Genomic DNA, 22,033 nt, shown 5'->3' with positions numbered 1-22,033 from the left:
ATGTTGCAGGATACAAAATTAACAAAAATCTGTTGTGTTTATATACATTAATAAGGAACTATTAGAAATTAAGAAAACAATCCATTTACAATAGCATCAAAAAGAATAAACTACCTAGAAAAAATCTAACCAAGAAGGTAAAAAACTTGTACTTGGAAAACTACAAGGTATTGATGAAAGAAATTAAAGATGACAGAAACATGAAAAAATACACCATGCTCATAGATGGGAAGACTTAGTACTGTTAAAATGTCCATACTGGACACCAAGGGGGGAAAGTGGGGGTGGGGGTGGGGGTGTGATGAATTGGGAGATTGGGACTGACATGTATATACTAATATGTATTAAATGGATAACTAATAAGAACCTGCTGTATAAAGAAATAAATAAAATTCAAAAACAAAGTCCATACTACCCAAAGAAATCTACAGATTTAATGCAATCCTTATCAAAATACCCATGACATTTTTCATAAAACTAGAATAATCCTAAAATTTGTACAGAGGATCCTGGGGATTTGTGCAAAGGATCCTGAATAGCCAAACTGATTATGAGAAAGAAGAACAAAGCTGAAGGTATAACACTCCCTGATTTTAAACTACACTACAAGTCTACAGTAATCAAAATTGTACGGTAATAGCACAAAAACAGACACAGATCAACAGAACAGAGAGCCCAGAAATAAATCCATATTTATATGGTCACTTCATCTATGACAAAGGAGACAAGAATATACAATGCAGAAAAGACAGTCTCATCAACAAATGGTGATGGGAAAACTAGACAGCTACATGCAAAAGAATGAAACTGGACCACTAGCTTACACCATCTACAAAAATCAACTCAAAATGGATTAAAGACTTGAACATAAGACCTGAAAACCACAGAACTCCCAGAAGAAAACATAGGCAGTAACTTCCCTGACAACAGTCTCAGCAATATTTTTTTGGATCTGACTCCACAGGCAAGGGCAATGAAACCAAAAATAAACAAATGGGACTACATCAAACTAAAAAGCTTGTGCACAGCGATGGAAACCATCAATGAAACAAAAAGGCAATCTACTGAATGGGAGAGGATATTTGCAAATCTAGTAAGGGGTTAAGATCCAAAATATATAAAGAACTCATGTAACTCATTATCAAAAAACCCCAAACAGGGCTTCCCTGGTGGCACAGTGGTTGAGAGTCCGCCTGCCGATGCAGGGGATATGGGTTCGTGCCCTGGTCCGGAAAGATCCCACGTGCCGCGGAGCGGCTAGGCCCGTGAATGGCCTGGGGAGGGAGACACGATAAAACACATTTGGTCAATCAGTCTTACTGAACAGAAGTCCAGTTTTTCGTCTCACTGACACCCAATGATCCTGTATCCCCAGATAACTCATTTTTCTGAAGTCAACACATTCTCCATTGCTCGTGGAGATCGCCCTGCCCCTAGCCCTGTGCCAGGAGCTCCTGACTTACAGGAGTTCCTGTCTGGCCTGCGCCTTGCTGCCCTCAAGGACTTGACTGAGGCCTGGAGAGAATGATTTACAGGAGGAAACAAAAAGCCGATAATAGCAGTGAGAAGCCCTCCCATCCACACAGCACTTGTCCAATTTCAGAGAGCTTTCATATCCACGATCTCATATCATAGCCATAGATAATCAAAGGATAGGTAGTTTGGTGCTGACCAAAGTCAAAATCAGGACACTGCTCTGTCCCAACAGGGAAACATATTTGAAATCAGGACTATGAACCCTCACGCTCATGGTACTTGTAACTTCTTGTTTGTCTCTTTTATCTGCAGGTCCAGTGACAACTTTCTTTGCCAGGGGAGATGGAAGTGGGCTGTTAGATTGGTGCTGAAGGGAAGAAGTTTGGAGGGAGGGCCCCAGGTGGGCAGCGTACTTCCAAGGGAGTTAGTGAGCCTTCTTTTTCCTCCTCCTCCTCTTATACAGATCCAAGTTTGGAATAAAGAAAGCTGCTTCTCTGAGAACACTTACCAGTGCTCAGCTTGGTCCAAGGATAAGAAGAGAGTCAGAAACAAGTAATTCTGAACATGTTAGTGGAGAATTCTCCTAAAGTCCCAAGCCAAAGTCTGTTTCATTGTCTGGGTTGGAAAGTGAGATAGATTCATTTATGGATTTCTGCCAGCACTCTCAGGAAGAGGCTGGATGGCTTTGGGGTGTATACAGACATGTATGCATACATGTGGTGGAGGAGACTGTCTGATTTGAGGCATCTAGGAGGAGACAGATGTGTGGGTGCACACACACCTTCCCCAGAATCTTCCCAAATCAGTAGCTGAGGTGTCGGAGCTTTCATAATTAGAGAGTCATACCTTTGGATTATTTATGGCTCCCTGTCAACATATCTTGAATACATGTGCCCTTGTTACCACGTATATTATCACATAAATTTCAAAACTCAAACTTCCCCAGCATCTGATCTGTATCCTCAAATTGTGCTCCTTCCCCACCTTCCCATTCCTGCTCTGTTGAGAATCTCAGATAGACTCCCGTTTACTTTCTGTGGTTTGTATTAGGACATAGTTTGTCTTTTCAAATACATCACTATATGTCAAATAAGCTCTTTCCAATCATGTACACCATAATATTTGCAAGGGATTAAAACACATCAATTTGTGTAATTCCATGAGTTCATAATGATACTAAAAATTAAAAAAAAGTTGATTGGTCAACATTAGAAGATCCAGTGAATTGACTCCTTGTGTTGAAAATTAGTAAATGAAGGGAGAGAATCAAGCATTTCTTCTGCTTTTCCTATACAAACAGTACCACTGGGTAAGCAAAATTTAGGGGAAGGAAAAGCTTGCTTTCATAGAAATAGTCCAGCAAGTAAGTGAAGAAGAAATGATAGAATTAGAATATCACCTCATGATAGAATTAGAATGTGACCTCTAATGAATTAACGAATTTAGACATTGACTACCAATGACTGGTAACATCACAAAATGAAAGGCAACCAGATGGTATACGCCTCCTGATGGAAGTATAAAATATCAGCTATCATGAAATCTGATCAAAGTTCTAAATCCCACAATGTATTCGCGAGAAACACAGAGAATAGCAGAACATGTTCAACTAACAGTGTAAAAAAAAAAAGACGACATTTATGAGACAATCAGAAATCTGAATACTGACTGGTTACATGATGATATTAAATAATTGTTATCATCTTTTTTTTAGGTGAAATAGTGCCATTGTAGCTATGTTAAAGAAAGAACCCTTATCTTTTAGATATTTAGAAATAAGTATTTACAGATAAAATAATACAATGTCTGGGATTTGCTTCAAAAATAATACAGGGGCGGGAGTTAGGGGTAGTGGGTGGGCATATAAATGAAACAAGATGGCCTTGCATTGAAGCCAAGGGATGGGAACATGGGAGTGCATTATACTCTTTTGTCTACTTTTGTATATACTTGAAATTTTCCAAAGAAAAAGTTTTTAATAAAGAAAAACTAACACTTTTCTGAATATTCTGACCATCTTGTCTTAAGGGACAGCCACCGCCCTCCCACCCCTTGAGATCGTTATCCTAGGGAGTCTCCCTGAATTGAAATACCCAAGTAACATTAATTCATCAGCCTCTCTTTACAAACTAGTATAAAAGATTATTTCCTGGATTGTTTTTACCCCTGAAAATACTGAGTCCCTGAGGGCAAAGGGCAAAGAAAACCCTGCAGGATGGAAAAGGAAGGGCTGAGCATGGGAAGAAGAAAGGGAAGAACAAATTTTGCCTTTATTACAATTTTCCCAGGGCCTTCACTAGTTGGCACATGCATCTTCTTTGTGTGGGTTTTACTAAGAGAACTTTCACTGGAGGCATGAAAAATATGTTTAAATTGCGAAGTCTCAGGTTAAAATTTCACAAAGCATCCCCTTTTATGTTGTCAAAGGCTAATATAAATATTTTCAGAAGCGGGCTCAGTGAGCCAATGATGAGACCACTTGGGTGGAGCTAGGGCACAGTTGTGTCTGAACCTGGGAACAGTCTAGACCTGTCCATAGGACTACAATGACATGGAAAGCAGGAGAGAGTAAAGAGTCACATCAAGTGCTCATGAGTATAGCTTTTTATAGCAGATCTCTGGAAGAACACCAAGAAACTGGTTGCCTCTGGGGAGGGAAGCTGGGGCACTTGGAATAGGGTGGGAGGAGAAAAAACATTGTAGGACTTTATTGTCATAGCCAGGTTATACTGTGGTTAGTGCCTTAGTATGTATGATGAGATTTGCAAGCAGCCTTTTGTTTACGTAAGTGACTGTACTTTTTATGTTGAAATGAGACAGAAGACAGATGTGTGTTTGTTTCTGGGTTCCTTGGCTGGGCCATCAGCTGGCACTACCTGCTGTTTGCATATTTTCTTGATCCTCCCTCCCCCTTGCCTCCCTCCCCCACCCTAAGCTCCCAGAATCTAATTAGGAGTAGATGGTCCCCAGAAGGAGAAAACTAGGATTTGAATAGTTGTAGTGTGACTTGTATAGGTGTGACATGGTATTGGACAAAGGTCCAGTTCTCTCACAGACGCTCGTCTAATAGCAGAGGCAGTGAACACTATCTTTGATGGCTCCTATTTTACCTTAAATATTCAGGTGAATTCTGTGGTTTATGATTGACATTGTAAGTTACTATTAGAAACAAAGTGCCTCTGTGTTTATGCTGTGGTTTTTGTTTTGTTTTGTTTTTTCGGTACGCGGGCCTCTCACTGTTGTGGCCTCTCCAGTTGCGGAGCCTTGCGGAGCCCAGGCTCCGGACGCACAGGCTCAGCGGCCATGGCTCACGGGCTTAGCCGCTCCGCGGCATGTGGGATCTTCCCAGACCTGGGGCACGAACCCGGGTCCCCTGCATCGGCAGGCGGACTCTCAACCACTGCGCCACCAGGGAAGCCCTATCCTGTGGTTTTTAAGTATCCCTGCACACTCTGCCTGTCTCTAGAGTATTAAGTCCAGTTGCGCTGTTTTTTCCCTCTTTTGTTTATTGAGGTTATTATTTACTTGCATTAAAATGTACCAATTTTAAAGGTACAGTTTGATTAATTTCGGTAATTGTATACAAGGTGTAACCACCACCACGACCCAGATATAGAAAAGTTACTTACCCTTTAAAAGTTTTCCATCCCAATTTGCCCCAATTCAGTTTTGAGACACTTTATTGAGTTTTACTGCTTTCTGTAACATCGACTCTCCAGGTGATTTAGGAAAGTCACTTTACCTCTCTGGATGTGTTTTTGCTTTTATAACATGAAAAGTGCCAGAACAAATTTGTTACCAAGGGCCCTTGCAATCCTTTCAGAAAGTGAGGGGGTAGGGTAAAGGGCGGGAATCTCAGCCTTGCGTCCTCATTCTTCACATGGCACACGCATGTGGCAGATCCTAGTGGGAAAAGCCTGTGCTCGCATCAGAGAGAATTAGGTTTCCATCTCCTCTCTTGCTAGTGTGTATGTAACCTTTTGTAAGCATCAGCTTTCTCATCTCCAATATCAGGCTTATTAACAAGGCCTATTTGTTTACTGTTGTTGTGAGGATGAACTGAGATGCACCGGCAGCCTTAAATGTTAGTTGGTATTTGTATTATGGCATAATATAAAGGCACTGCATTCAACCATCTCAGTCACTACACGTTTATGCAGGCTGATTCTCACAGCCAAAACAGACGCACAAAGTACACCCACCCATTTACCCACCTGGGGAAGCCCGAAGCCTCCCTGCCTGCCTGCCTGCCTGCCTTCCTTACGGGGCTCAGAGAAAAGCTGCGCATGCGTGCACGTGCTTCCAAAGAGCCTCGCTAGGGGGCGGAATGGGAAACAGGAAGTTCTAACGCCTGTCGTACAAGCGCGACGTAAAGCGGGTCTGCTTTATGGCACCCTGCTTCCGCCGTAAAGCGCCGTTGGCAAGCCCGCGTGAGTGGGTTGACGAGACTACTTCCGGGTGCAAAACGCGATTCTTGGAGGTTGGCTGAATTGCCGTCTTCCCCATGGGCAAACGCGGGAGCCGGAGCCGGAGCCAGAGCCAGCTGCTCAGCTCCCTAACTAAAAAGCAGAAGAAGCATCTAAGGGATTTCGGCGAGGAGCATCCCTTCTATGACACGTATGGAGAGGCAAGGCTGGGACCGGCGCTGCCGGCGTCCTTTCCCGGTGGGAGCCCGCGTGTCCCCGCGTTTGGTCCACCGGTGCCCCGGGGGTAGTGACAGGGCAGCTCCCGCCGCGTCCCACGCTGCCCCGGCGCCGGCCTAGCTCGCCCGGGGATCCTGACGGCTTCCCGCCTGAGATGGGGTTCTTCACCGGACTTCCTACCCTTTGTTGAGCCTGTAGTTTTATGCTAGACGGCACGCCTCCCGTGTGGCGACTGGGCGGAGATTTTATAAGCTTGTTTTCGTTTTATATGCTTTTAAAGAATTGCTTGGGGGGCTTCCCTGGTGGCGCAGTGGTTAAGAATCCGCCTGGCAACGGAGGGGACAGGGGTTCGAGCCCTGGTCCAGGAAGATCCCACATGCCGCGGTGCAAGTAAGCCCATGCGCCACAACTATTGAGCCTGCACTCCAGAGCCCGCGAGCCACAGCAGCTGAGCCAGGGTGGTGCAACTACTGATGCCCGCGAGCCTAGAGCCCCTGCTTTGCAACAAGAGAAGCCACCGCTCGCCGCAACTAGAGAAAGCCCGGGCGCAGCAACGAAGAGCCATAGCAGGCAAAAATAAATTAATTAAATAAGTTAAAAAAAATAGAATTGCTTGGGACCCTCGACATCACCTATGTATTCAGTGACCATGAGGAAACTAATGTTTGGGTAGTTGTGGGTTCCTCTATAAGTGTCCAGACTCTCAGTTATGATCTTAGTGCTCATCCCACCCCTTTGGGCTGCTTTATCAACAGTTAGAGGAATAATCTACTTAAGAAATTTGCTAGAAAAGGTGAACCCCGAGGGCTTGTATTTGCCAAAATTTCCCATCTTTTGGATGAGAGCCTGTTACTGTGTGACTGTAGTATTTGTCATGTGGTCTTGTTAGACCTTTTCATTCGTCTATTATTATCTATTTGGCATATCCTTACAAAACCTGTCCAAATGCATATGGAGTTTTTAACTTGACAATAGATATAATGTATTTATAACGGTATAGTCTGCCGTGTTCATTTAAAGTTGTATCATTAGGCTTTTCCTAATTGCTACATACTAGCAGTTAAAGTTTAACATTGCCTGTTTCTTCTCAGGGTTTCCAGAAAGGAAGCAAAACCACAGACTTGTCAACTGGTAATGCTTTATACCTTCTTTATGATAGTAGATTCTGGACGGTTACTTTTAAGATTATATATGGTAATAATGTTTGGCTACATTTCCACTCTTTCTGATTTTAGATGTAAGCTATATTTTAGTAATATTGCTTAGTTTTAAGTGCAGATGTCTGTTAAGATGCCATTGTGATAACTAATATAGTATAGAGTAGGAAACTGTCCTGAGAGAGTAGCCTGTTAGAACCTGTTAAGGAGGCTTACCAGAGGGCTCTTGGTGAATCCTAAGAGGGAATGTTATGTTTGCTTAACATAAAATAGAGTGCAAAATCATCAAAGGTCTTATTTCATTACCACGGACTCAGAAATAAAGTACACTTTTTTGTTGTAAGTTTTCCTGTTGCTCCTTTAAAGGTGCCAAGTGGCTGACACATAGGTTAGATCGCCTTATAACCTAAAGCTCCATGTGTTTAGTTTGCTGTCTTCCCACGTAGAACATTAGCAGTTCAAAGAAGAGGAAGAGCTTCTAGAATCATAGCTAGATTAGCTGTTTTAAACAAATTTGGTGCTAGGTTTGGTTGAATAGATAGGATTGCATATTTGCAGAAAAGCTGGTTTTTATTTAGAAAAGTCTGAACTTGGTTCCACTGTGGGCCTGATGATAGTCGTGGGGTAGCAACAAGAACAATATAATTTTTGTTTTTAAAATCCCCATTTTCCTTTTAGTCAGAGGGTTTAGATACTTCCAAGTTCTGAAAGTGAAGCATAGAGTGAACCAGAACAAGTTTCTGGTTACAACAGACTACTTGCCACGTTAAAGGATGTTTCCAAGGAAGATGAGGAGGAAGAAGAGGAAGAAGACAGTGTTATAGATGAGACAGAAATGAATCTTGAAGACGGCGATAGTGACATCGTTGTGGAGGAAGAGACGGCAGTAGAGTCTACTGACATGCGGAAGAGTAAGTGTCTTTGATGTGGGTTTATCATCTTTGCAGGGACCACAGACAGATTGCCCCAGGGGCAGGGTGCCTTGTACCATAGAGCTGGGTGAAAGCACATGGATTCAAAGCAGAGATTCTTAACATTGTTGGGCTCTGTGATATCTTCAAGAATCTGATGAAAACACAGGACCCTCTGGCCATAAAAATGCAGAAATGACGTTTTTGCTTATGATTTCCAGGATTTCATCAATCCTACTTCAAATTCCCCTGATTGAGAGGAAAGGGAACATAATTATGTTTTTGTAATGGTCTCAATTTATGAAAGAGATGATTGTTCCTGCCTTAGAGGAACCAAGTTTAGTGGAAGATAGACATAAAATATACAAAACTTTTCAAGCATCAAATCTGAATGGAACCGATAAATATAAGGTGTTAAAGACGTGCAAAGTGGTCACATGCTGCCAGGGTACATGAGGGGAGGCTTCAGAGAAGAGCTGGGATTGAAAGCTTAAAGGAACTCTGTCTCACTCGAACATCTAGGTGACTTTTTTTTTTTTTTTTTTTTTTTGCGGTATGCGGGCCTCTCACCTCTGCGGCCTCTCCCGTTGCGGAGCACAGGCTCCGGACGCGCAGGCTCAGCGGCCATGGCTCACAGGCCCAGCCGCTCCGCGGCATGTGGGATCTTCCCGGACCGGGGCACGAACCCGTGTCCCCTGCATCGGCAGGCGGACTCTCAACCACTGCGCCACCAGGGAAGCCCCTAGGTGACTATTTTTTAAAAAATTATTATTAATTCATTTATTTTTGGCTGCATTGTGTCTTTGTTGCGGTGCGCCGGCTTCTCACTGTGGTGGCTTCTCTTGTTGTGGCGCACGAGCTTAGTTGCTCTGCGGCATGTGGGATCTTCCCAGACTAGGGCTTGAAACCACGTCCCCTGCATTAGCAGGCGAATTCTTAACCACTGTGCCACCAGGGAAGTCCCCATAGGTGACTTTTTAATTTAACTTTAAAATCAACTTTATTGAAGTATGAATTACATTCAACAAGGTGTACCCATTTTAAGTATGTAATTTGATGAGTTTTGACAGATGTGTCTGTCTATATTGTCATCGCCAAAGTCAAGATACAGAACACTTCCAATACCTGCAAAAAGTTCCTTCTTGTCCTTTTACAGTCAGTTTCCCAGGCCTGGCATCAGGCAACCACTGACATGCTTTCTTTCACTATGTATTAGTGTTTTCTATTCTAGAAATTCATTTGAATGGAAGCACACAATAAGTACCCTTTTGCATGTGGCTTCTTTGGCTCCTCATGTTGTTGTGACTCATCCGTGTAGTTCATATTAGTAATTCATTTCTTTTTATTACTGGAATAGTAGTCCATTGTCTGAATATATCTGGGTAACTTTTTATATTCTGTTATCTTAATGCCTATTTGCCTTACTGTATTTTTGTCTCTACTTTAAGGTGTCACACACCATTCTTAGTATTTTCATTCATCACTTGTACTCGGATAAAAAAAATCGTTGCCTCAGACTTAGGGACTTTTAAAATTTTGTTGGTTTTCCATTTTTCTTTCATGTTTTAGGTTTTTAAAAATGAAAAGTTTGGTTTTTTAAATTATAAAAGTAATATATATTTACTGTAAAAATTTAAGAGGGTAATATAGTTAACGTATATCTCCTCCACCCTGGGATGAACACCTTTAACATTTTATAGAACCTTCCAGGCTACTTTTTTATGGATATATGAGTGAATATATATTTGTGTGTATGTGCATAATGGCCTCATACATTTCTGTAAGTTACTTTTTTCTTTAATGATATAACGTGTGTAACTGTGGGTTCACATTAGCTTAATCACATAGTATTCCATTGTAAATAATATGTGGTAATTTAATTAGTACCCCTTCGATAGAAATGACGAAATCATTTTTTCTAGTTATTTGTTATATCAACGCTGATTTGAACATCTTTACATGTACTAGGTCAGCAGTCAAGCTCAGTTTTGAAACTTATGTCTTCTACCTGAATTTGCTTAAAAGTAAATGATAGCCTAAGGAATTAGATTTCATTTGTCAACAGAAGTGTAATTATATTTATGAGTAGTAAATAATTTCACAAAATGTTTTATCAAAACTGCAGATGCGGCCTTACCTGCTGACCCTAAGGGAAAAGATGGGCACGGGCCACCTGGCACAGCAGAGGAATCCCCAGAGGAGTTTACAGATGCAAAACATGAGTCACTCTTTAGCCTAGAAACCAAGTTTCTCGAAGAGGAAAGAGGAGGCAACTGTTCTCTGAAAGCATCACAAGGTCAGAGCACAGCTCATGTTGTTTGAATTCAGCTGGTGCTTAGTATGGGTGGTTGTGGTCTAATACCTGTTAAATCTCTTGTTATTGGAATGAGCAGTAATAGAAACAGATAGTTTAGCAGCTAGATGTAGAGCTGGAAAGAAATGCTTCTCCGAGATCTTTTGTGTTTTTCAGGGTTAGGCAGTGTTGCGAGTGGGCGCGGCTGTTCATGAGGACAAACAGTTGAACAATGATAGCAGGGAAGGCCAGTTCCTCAAAGCTCACGATCCACAGCTGGGGTCAGGGGAAGACTTCTGATTTTTTTCCCCAAGCAGGGAAGGGAGAGAAAGAGGAGAAAAGTACTTTGCATTTTTCTGTCTATCCTTCACTTGCTCTTCCTTACTGGAGCGGTAATTTTACAGATTTGTGAGACCTGGCAGTGGCTAATCTGATTGGTCCTTATTACTAGGAAGCACCTCAGAAGCCAGAAAGCTCCACCCTGTCTCCCCAGTCTCTCTCTTTATTTTTGGCTGCATTGGGTCTTTGTGGCAGTGTGTGGGCTTCTCACGGTGGTGGCTTCTCTTGTTGTGGAGCGCAGGCTCTAGGCACGCGGGCTTCAGCAGTTGTGACACGCAGGCTCAGCAGTTGTGACACATGGGCTCAGTAGTTGTGGCTCACTGGCTCTAGAGCTCAGGCTCTGTAGTTGTGGTGCATGGGCTTAGTTGCTCCACGGCATTGGCAGGCGGATTCTTTTTTTTTTTTTTTTTTTTTGCGGTACGCGGGCCTCCCACTGTTGTGGCCTCTTCCGTTGTGGAGCACAGGCTCTGGACACGCAGGCTCAGTGGCCATGGCTCACAGGCCCAGCCGCTCTGCGGCATGTGGGATCTTCCCCGGACCGGGGCACGAACCCGTGTCCCCTGCATCGGCAGGCGGACTCTCAACCACTGCACCACCAGGGAAGCCCGGCAGGCGGATTCTTAACCACTGTGCCACTGGGGAAGTCCCCATAGGCGACTGTTTAATTTAACTTTAAAATCAACTTTATTGAGGTATGAATTACATTCAACAAGGTGTACCCATTTTAAGTATATAATTCGATAAGTTTTGACAAATGTGTATATTTATATTGTCATCGCCAAAGTCAAGATACAGAACACTGGGCCATGCCTCTGTCCCCATGACTGTTACTTAGACAAGCCTGTGGTAGGCTGAGGCAGGGCTCTGCTGTCTCTCAGGTCCTGTGTCTTAGCCTGTGCCTGGGTGGGCACGTCAGGTTGGTCTCATTCTGGGTCCTGACTGCCTTTTTTGGTCCCAGTGCCATTCTTCAACCAGCGGTGCCACTGAAGTTGAAATTTTAATCCTCATTTGGTTCTGTTAGCTATTCTAGACAAGAGGAAGAAGTAGCAGGTAGAATTTGGGCAAAAACCACGTTCTGAACTCAAAAGAAGTTAAAAAAAACCCTGGAGGAAACATTAGGAGGCTTGACTATCCTAAAGTTTCTCTGGTTGTTTGGTCTGTACTGATATATTATCACCTAGAATTCTTATTTCCTATTGTTCACCTTTATCTTAGGTCTTAATATAAGGTGCACTGCATTTGAAGTTTTACTACCTGGGTCCCTGAATGGGTCATTTAACTTTGCTTCTTACATGAGTGGGGCTGGAAGAGAAGGTTGGGTGGCCAGTGCAGAGCACTGACCCTGCCATTTTGATCATTTGTTCACCTCAGTTGAGTGTTGAGCATTTACATTTGTCTTCCAGTGCAGGTTAAATCAGACGTGGTACCTGCCCTCAGGGATCTTGCAGTCTAGTTAGGTGAGGTAGTACATGCACATATATGTGTTGGTGTGGATAACTGAGGGCAGGGTGGGGCGCTTGAGAGAAAGTGATGACTGTCTATAGGGGACCAGAGATGGCTTCTTTGGAGCCAGAACTGTGCCTGACACAGTAGGCTCTTGGGAAATAGTTATTTATTGTGAGTCAGGGGGTAACATTCAACAGATACTATTTGGATATATAGAAATGCGGTGAACAAGAGGATAGAATTTTCAGTTAAAGGAAGGAAAGCCACAGTGGCAGAAGAATTTGAGAGCCATGTAATTCAAAAATTACATTAGAGAGGTAGGTTAGAGGTGTATGTTGAATTTCAGTCCAAGAAGTTTCTTCAAAGGTTTTTGAGGTGGGGAATAATGTGATTAAAGAAATGCTTTAGGGAGATGAACCTGTCAGAAACTTTTAAGCTCTGGACTGGGATAAATGATGGGGAAAGTTGATGGGGAAAAAGATGAGTTAACATCATGAAAACAGGATGTCATTCATAGGGGAAGACTGGAAAATCCCTGTCATTTGCCCTAAGTGTTCTAATATTCTTTATTTCTGAATTAGATCCATTTGCACAACATGTAAACAAAGAACTGAAAGAAAAAGAAATCCAGGCTGTTGCCACAAATCCCAAAACTACCCACCAGCTAAAAGTAAGCAGTGGTCTTGGGTTTTAGTGGTCTCCCTGAATGTATGATACACACCCGTGGCAGATGGCTTGATAGGGAGCAAGATAGAGGAAGACTGGAAGAGCCCAGTAAGGCACAGGCATAGCTAGAAAAGGCACTGGGAAGCTGGAAGGTGGGGACCAATAAGATAAGAATGCTTTGGAGACAGGTACACCAGGGTTTAGACCAACGTCTGCAAGGGGCTATCTCATGACCTAAGGCAAGTTAATCTACCTTTTTAATCTTCACTGTTCTCATCTGTTAGAGGGGGACAGTAATGCCTGCATCAAAATAAAGTAATTTAGTTTACTGGAAGACATGTACAAAGTGTTCAGTCAGACAGTAGCTACTGCTGTTCATTTGTTTGAAATATCTGAGATAAGTTCACACCTAAATTATTCAGTATGGAGCAGTTTTTGCTTCTTTTTTCGGTGATTTTTTTTTCACCACTGATGCTATTCATAAGAATTGGTCATCCTTGTTTCATTGAAATTTTTATTGAGGTAATAATTATAGATGCAGTTGTAAGAAATAATACAAGGGTATCCCATGTGCCCTTTGCCCGGTTTCCCCCAATGGTAGCATCTTACAAAACTGTAGTACAATATCACAAGTAGGAAATTTCCACTGATACAACCTACCTGTCTTATTCAGATTTCCTCACTTTTGCTCCTGCTCCTTTGTGTTATTTAGTTCTATACTGTTTTATCACGTGTAGGTTGCCCTGGCCACCACCACAGTCAACATACAGAGCATTTCCAGCACCATCAAGATCCCTCCTCTTCCCTGGTGCCATTTTATAACCACACCCACCTCCCTTCCCCCATTCCTAACCCTTGGTAACTGCTAATCTGTTCTCCATTTCTATAATTTTGTTATTTCAAAAGCGTTATATAAATAAAATCATACAGGTTGGCTTTTTTCACGCAGCATAATTCCTTGGAGATTCATCCCAGTTGTTGGCATATATCAATAGTTAATTCTTTTTTATTGCAGAGGTCATCCTTTCTTTATTGCTAAGATCAGCAGTTTTGTTACAGTGCAAAAATTCCCAAACTGGTATTCCACAAAATACTATTCTTTTCAATTCTAATATATGTCTCCCCCCCAAAAAAATATCCAAAACAACAACAAAAACCTTGTTCCACGTCCAAGTAAATTTGGAAAACTCTGGGTCAAACGAAGTGGAACGGAGTCCTTGTTACAGGACTCAGCAGAACCTTTAGTGTCCGATCTGCATGTGACTCTCCCTGAGGGGGATTAGGTTTTGTGGTGGTTACCGAAGTTATTTGACCGTTGGGCCCCCTTTTCTTTTGTCTATAGTAAATTTTGACTTCCTACAGTGTGGTCCACAGGACAGTTTGTGACCCACTGATCTAGTGAAGAGCTCACAAGGTTTCTAAAGTCAGAAACCTTGGGGTCTAACCCTTAGTTCTGTTCTCCTGTTTGTCTGAATCCTATAACCTCTGAACCTCAGCATTTCCTAAACTGCAAGAAGAGCATTATAGTGTTTAGCTTGTAAGGTTGTTGTGAGGATAAAGTGAGAGGATCTGTAAAAGGATCTGTGAAAGGCCTTGGTAAATTATAAAGCACTATATGAATGTAAGGTAGTATAATTCATTTCTAACTTAGTTCTTGATCATTTCTCCCACAGTGGCCCATCCTGGGCCAGCTTGCCTTTTCATCCAGGTTTCAACAGTTGGAAACCTTTAAACCCCCAAAGGACATTGACTTAAAGTCACTTCATCTCCAGAAGCCTCTGGAATCCACCTGGATCAAGACCAACAGCCAGTTCCTCTCTGGTCCCCCAAATTCAAGTAGCCCCTTCACACCCCTCCAGAAAGAGCTCTTCTTAATTATGAATTCTTACCGGGACCTGTTCTACCCAGAAAGGACTGCCCTGAAGAAAGGGGAAGAGATCCGCCACGTGTACTGCCTGCATGTGATAAATCACGTTCTCAAAGCCAATGCCCAGGTGCTTGCCAACAACAGCAGATGCCGAAGCCAGAAACTTGGGTTGGGTGATGATGATGACTTCAGGGACCAAGGGCTAACGAGGCCCAAGGTGAGTGGCAGCAGCAGAACTTTGCCCTCAAGGAGGCTGTAAGGCTCTAACATATGGGTCCTGGCACTTAGCAGGTTCTCAGACGGTTTAATGATTGGAATCATGAATGAGTCCAAGAATGAGCATATTAGATGGGCCAGGTAATGTCACAGCAGTGCTGCAGACAGCTCAGTGGACCGTCTCTAACAGCAGATGTAACTGGAAAGTGGAGTAGGAGGTACCTCCATGATAATTCTCTCCTTAAAGATAAACCCTGATCCTACATAAGTAACACTCCACTATAAATGTCTTCTTTGTGATTGTCAGAGCTGGATGGGACCTTAAGGAGCCTTTTATTCAATCCCTACATATTACACCTGTGGACAGAGACCCAGATTCTTAGAGGACCTTGCTAAAGAGAACCAGAGAAAAAGTAGCAGAGACAGGACTAGAACCAAGGATTCTCTTCACTAAGCCACATAAATATGTAAACCTTGGAAAACAAAATCCCTGTTTTGGCATTGTATCCTTATTACTGCTTAAAGTGATGATTACATTTATGTGGCTCATAAGCCTAAGCTCCAGTGGACTGGGAGCTTACGTCGTTGAATTCTGTCTACATTTTTCATGATGTGCTGGAGCTAGATACTGTGCCACCCATACCCCCTTACCCCTTAGCCTCTGTGTCTATATTGAAGAAGCCTCATCTTCTTAGATTCTTCTCATTGGGCTTAATAGGATTTTAGGATTTTGATACTGATATGGCTCTTAGAGATTTCTTAGTCCAACCCTCTTGTTTGATAGTTGGGGAAACCAAAGCCTAGACACTTACTTAGTGTGACAGCCGGGACAGTAACTTGGCCCTCTTCAAAACTGATCCATCATCCCTGCACTGTACCAAACTGAATCACTACACCCCTCTGGCTGTGCTGGTTGCCTTTCTGAGAAACTATCTCAGAATCTTGAACATCAGGATAATAAGATTATCTGTTTCCATTTAGAATTGCAAAATAGAATATGAGGTAGATTACCCATGAATCACATTCAGAATTTGGTGAACTGCCTGATCTGACTGGGGTTATATCCATTGACTGTATTGTTTACACAAGGGTAGTTAGAAGGTAATCATTTGTTAAGCATCTTCTGTTTTTTTCCTCAACAGTTAAAATTGAGCACTTTTGGAAATGTTTGGAAAACTGAATCCTGTATTTCCCATTGAAATATCATCTTATTTCAGAAATCCTTTATCATCATTTCTGAAAAATGTACTAGGAAATGTACTAGAAAAGTAATGATGCTTTAGTCCTTTCCTTACTAACTTTATTCTCTACTTAATACATCTAATTCATTTGTTCAGCATATTCCTTGGGTCTTACGGATCAAAATACTGAACTAAGTTCTGTGGGAGACAGAAATGAGTAACATTTCTTGTCCTCAAAGAGCTTTGTGTGTTTATGCCCTTGGGTTTTTGCTAATGGACACCTCTGTTAACGGCATTGACTTACCTCAAAGAGTATTTCTGGGCTTCCCTGGTGGCGCAGTGGTTGAGAGTCCGCCTGCCGATGCAGGGGACACGGGTTCGTGCCCCGGTCCAGGAAGATCCCACATGCCGCGGAGCGGCTGGGCCCGTGAGCCATGGCCGCTGAGCCTGCGCGTCCGGAGCCTGTGCTCCGCAGCGGGAGAGGCCACAACAGTGAGAGGCCCGCGTACCGCAAAAAAAAAAAAAAATTCTACATTCTGCTTAAGAATTAACCCCCCCCACCCCAAGGAGCCATGAGATTGAAGTCCATAGGACATGGTGCTGTGGGTCGGAAAGATGCTCAGCCTTCAGTACTGAGCCAGGTCCTATGTAAAGGGGGTGACACGGATGTGGTCCTTGGCCAGGGGCTGTGGAACGGAGGGCTCCTTAGGTCCCCAGCAGGCTCACCTCGAGCTGTCCTTCCTTCCCCTTGCCCCTCCAAGGCTGCCCATCACTCCCTCCACAGGTGCCGATAGTGGTGCCATTCCAGGAAGCTGCTTTGCGGGTGGTACAGCTCTTCATCAGTCTTCTTGAGGGCGACAGCAAGAAGAAAATAATTGTAAGCAACAAAAAGAGGTTTAATGGAGAGTATGGCTCAGATCCCAAGGAGAGACCACCCAACCTGAAGAGGCCTGAGGATTATGAAGCTGTATTTGTCGGCAACATCGATGACCACTTCAGGACTGGTAATTCCTCCTTGTCAAAACTGAGACCCTGAGGGACCTGAGGTGTGAGGTGCACATAGCTGGAAGCTAGAAGCCTGGAATTAGGCATTCTTTCAGAGGGTCACTGTCTCAGCCTCCTAGCAGAACCAGGACGCATTTGAGACCACTCGTCTGCCAGGGGAGAGTCTTGCCTTGGCTAATGGGGTACATACTTGGCTAATGGGATGGAGTGTCTGTGAAGGCATGTATGAAAGGCACCTGCATGTTTATAACAAATGTCTCAGCATGCCTATAGCTGGTAGCTCACAGTCAATGCTACAGGGCTTCTTGGGGGAGTTGGAGCTGATGGGGCTGGGTGGGTCAGTCTGGGGAAGATGAATAAACTAGAGCATCTGTACGTAATGGACTTCCCTCCTGCCTGCCATGTGGAGTGCCCACACCTGAATTATCTCCACTCTGGACTTACTGACTCCCACCCAGCTTTGCACATTTTTGCTTGTTTGTCATTCAGCTCCCATGTACTTGGTTGCTTGTTCATTGAAAAAGTTCCTGGAAAATATTTATTAGTCACGTATGCCCATTTACCACTTATTAAGCATCTACTATGTGCCAGGCACTGTTAAGCTGGAGATATGGAATTAAAAGTTACTGTTAAGCAAGTCCAGCCTTAAGACAAATCAGACAGTATGGGATGAGATGTCTTACTGTTAGAGGATAGTGGGTGTTCTAGTTAAAAGTATTTAAAGCAAATATCCTTACTCAAAATGGGCTCAGGACTGTTAGGGAAGGCCTTCTGTTGGAGGTACCATCCATACTAAGTTGAAACCTGAGTCAGATTTAGCCAGGTACAAAGTGGAGCGATGAGAGTGGAAGAAAAAGTTTCAGACAGGAAATGGCAAGTGTGGAGGCATCAGGGTGAATAAACCGGCATGACTTAGGATTCAGAGGCTTTAGCATGGCCAGAGTGTGCAGTGCAAGGGGATTAGAGCTTGTGGTTAGTTTTAAACATGCAGGCGGCCAACAAGGAGCTGATAAATCAGTCTTTTGTTTAATTGATATATAATTGACATATTAGTTTCAGGTGTACAACATAGTGATTCAATGTCTATATACCTTACAAACTTATCACAACAATAAGTAAAGTTACCGTTTGTCACCATACAAAGTTAATGCAATATTATTGACTATATTCCCCATGGCATACATTGGATCCCTGTGACCTGTTCACTTTATAACTGGAAGTTTTATACCTCCTGATCTCCCCCATCCATTTTGCCCACCCTCCAACCCCGCCCTCCCTGCTGGCAACCACCAGTCTGTTCTCTGTATCTATCCGTCTGGTTTTTTGTTTTTTAGATTCCACATATAAGTGAAGTCACATGCTGTGGATATTTGTCTTTGTCTGACTTATTTCACTTACTGTGATACCCTCAAGGTCTATCCTTGTTGTCGCAGATGGCAAGATTTCATTCATTTATGGCTGAGTAATATTCGTGTGTGTGTGTGTGTGTGTGTGTGTGTGTGTGTGTGTGTGTGTGTGTGAGTGTGTGTGTGTGTGTGTGTGTGTGAGTGTGTGTGTGTGTGTGTGTGTGTGTGTGTGTGTGTGTGTGTCCACCACATCTTTATCCATTTGTCATCTGTGGACACTTAGGCTGCTTCCATATTCCATATTTTGGCTATTATAAATGTTGCATTGAACGTAGGAGTGCATATATCTTTTTGAATTAGTGGGTTTTTTCTTTGGATAAACACCCAGAAGTTGAATTGCTCAATTGTATGGTGATTCTATTTTTAATTTTTGAAGAACATCCATACTGTTTTCCATAGTGGCCGCACCAATTTACATTTCCACTAACAATGCACACGGGTTCCCTTTTCTCCACATCTTTGCCAGCATTTGTTATTTCTTGTCTTTTGGATAAGACCTATTCTGACAGGTTTGAGGTGATATCTCATTGTGGTTTTTTTTCTCTCTGTGCTTTGGTTAATAGCAACTTATAATACATGGTGGCTGTAAGAATTTATAACTCCAAAATCACAGCCTATCATTTTATATTATTTCATTTTGATCACAGCACTTACTAGCCACCTGATACATTCTTCTTTTTTTTTTTAATTGGAGTAGGTATAGTTGATTTACAATGTTGTGCTCATTTCTGCTGTATGGCAGTGACTCAGTTATACACATATATACATCCTTTTTTATATTCTTTTGCATTACGGCATATCCCAGGAGATTGGATATAGTTCCCTGTGCTATACAGTAGGACCTTGTTGTTTACCCATTCTAAAGGTAATAGTTTGCATCAACTAACCCCAGACTCTCAGTCCATCCCTTTCCCCACCCCTGACCTTGGCAACCACAGGTCTGTGAGTCTGTTTCTGTTTTGTAGATAGGTTCATTTGTGCCATATTTTAGATTTCATATATACGTGATATCATATGGTATTTGTCTTTCTCTTTGACAGACTCCTCTTAGTATGATAATCTGTAGTTGCATCCATGTTGCTGCCAAATGGCATTATTTTGTTCATGTTTATGACTGAGTAGTATTCCATTGTATATATGTATCACATCTTTATCCATTCATCTGTCAATGGACATTTAGGTTGTTTCCATGTCTTGGCTATTGTGAATAGTGCTTCTGTGAACATAGGGGTGCATGTATCTTTTTGAATTATAGTTTTGTCCAGATATATGCCCAGGAGTGGGATTGCTGGATCATATGGTAATTATATTTTTAGTTTTCCAAGGAAACTCCATACTGTTTTCCATAGTGACTGCACCAACTTACATTCCCACCAACAGTGTAGGAGGGTTCCCTTCTCTCCACACCCTCTCCAGCATTTGTTATTTGTAGACATTTTAATGATGGCCATTCTGACCAGTGTGAGATGGTACCTCATTGTAGTTTTGATTTCTCATTGTGATTTTGATTTGCATTTTCCTGATGACTGATGTTGAGCATCTCTACATTTGACTGTTGGCTATCAGTACGACTTCTTTGGAAAAATGTCTATTCAGGTCCTCTGCTTTTTTTTTTTTTTTTTTGCTGTACGCGGGCCTCTCACTGTTGTGGCCTCTCCCGTTGCAGAGCACGGGCTCTGGACGCGCAGGCTCAGCGGCCATGGCTCATGTGCCCAGCCACTCCACGGCATGTGGGATCCCCCCGGACCGGGGCACGACCCCGTGTCTCCTGCATCGGCAGGTGGATTCTCAACCACTGCGCCACCAGGGAAGCCCCCTCTGCTATTTTTTAATTGGATTGTTTGGGGGTTTTTTTTTGCGGTTTTTCTTTTTTTTTTTGCAGTACGCGGGCCTCTCACTGTTTTGGCCTCTCCCATTGCGGAGCGCAGGCTCCGGACACGCAGGCTCAGCGGCCATGGCTCATGGGCCTAGCCGCTCCGCGGCACGTGGGATCTTTCCGGACCAGGGCACGAACCCATATCCCCTGCATCGGCAGGCGGACTCTCAACCACTGTGCCACCAGGGAAGCCCTGTTTGGGGTTTTTTGATAATGAGTTACATGAGTTCTTTATATATTTTGGATCTTAACCCCTTACTAGATTTGCAAATATCCTCTCCCATTCAGTAGATTGCCTTTTTGTTTCATTGATGGTTTCCATCGCTGTGCACAAGCTTTTTAGTTTGATGTAGTCCCATTTGTTTATTTTTGGTTTCATTGCCCTTGCCTGTGGAGTCAGATCCAAAAAAATATTGCTGAGACTGTTGTCAGGGAAGTTACTGCCTATGTTTTCTTCTGGGAGTTCTGTGGTTTTCAGGTCTTATGTTCAAGTCTTTAATCCATTTTGAGTTGATTTTTGTAGATGGTGTAAGCTAGTGGTCCAGTTTCATTCTTTTGCATGTAGCTGTCTAGTTTTCCCATCACCATTTGTTGATGAGACTGTCTTTTCTGCATTGTATATTCTTGTCTCCTTTGTCATAGATGAAGTGACCATATAAATATGGATTTATTTCTGGGCTCTCTGTTCTGTTGATCTGTGTCTGTTTTTGTGCTATTACCGTACAATTTTGATTACTGTAGACTTGTAGTGTAGTTTAAAATCAGGGAGTGTTATACCTTCAGCTTTGTTCTTCTTTCTCATAATCAGTTTGGCTATTCAGGATCCTTTGCACAAATCCCCAGGATCCTCTGTACAAATTTTAGGATTATTCTAGTTTTATGAAAAATGTCATGGGTATTTTGATAAGGATTGCATTAAATCTGTAGATTTCTTTGGGTAGTATGGACTTTGTTTTTGAATTTTATTTATTTCTTTATACAGCAGGTTCTTATTAGTTATCCATTTAATACATATTAGTATATACATGTCAGTCCCAATCTCCCAATTCATCACACCCCCACCCCCACCCCCACTTTCCCCCCTTGGTGTCCAGTATGGACATTTTAACAGTACTAAGTCTTCCCATCTATGAGCATGGTGTATTTTTTCATGTTTCTGTCATCTTTAATTTCTTTCATCAATACCTTGTAGTTTTCCAAGTACAAGTTTTTTACCTTCTTGGTTAGATTTTTTCTAGGTAGTTTATTCTTTTTGATGCTATTGTAAATGGATTGTTTTCTTAATTTCTAATAGTTCCTTATTAATGTATATAAACACAACAGATTTTTGTTAATTTTGTATCCTGCAACATTACTAAATTTATTTATTAGTTCTGACAGTTTTTTGGTGGAGTCTTTAGGGTTTTCTCCATAAAGTATCATGTCATCTGCAAATAGTCAGTTTTACTTCCTCCTTTCCAATTTGGGTATCCTTTATTTCTTTTTCTTGCCTAGTTGCTGTGGCTAGGATTTCCAATAATATGTTGAATAAAAGTGGCAGAAGTGTGCATC

General features: G+C 42.5%; 1 pseudogene across 1 annotated transcript in view; it reads left to right on the top strand.

The window, feature by feature from the left end:
- The first annotated feature begins 5,910 nt into the window (after positions 1 to 5,910).
- LOC308610482 (U3 small nucleolar RNA-associated protein 25 homolog) overlaps positions 5,911 to 22,033 on the top strand; it is a 29,492-nt pseudogene continuing 13,369 nt past the window's right edge. Inside the window, exons 1-7 of the transcript in view lie at positions 5,911 to 6,093; positions 7,211 to 7,250; positions 7,955 to 8,187; positions 10,313 to 10,483; positions 12,847 to 12,935; positions 14,605 to 15,015; positions 16,980 to 17,199. The product of the transcript in view is annotated as a U3 small nucleolar RNA-associated protein 25 homolog (transcript). The remainder of the gene's footprint in view (positions 6,094 to 7,210; positions 7,251 to 7,954; positions 8,188 to 10,312; positions 10,484 to 12,846; positions 12,936 to 14,604; positions 15,016 to 16,979; positions 17,200 to 22,033) is intronic.

Source organism: Mesoplodon bidens (assembly GCF_964165515.1).
Source record: "Mesoplodon bidens genome assembly, contig: HAP1_SCAFFOLD_854, whole genome shotgun sequence".
Lineage (NCBI taxonomy): Eukaryota > Metazoa > Chordata > Mammalia > Artiodactyla > Ziphiidae > Mesoplodon > Mesoplodon bidens.
This window is presented reverse-complemented; position numbering and strand designations above follow the sequence as displayed.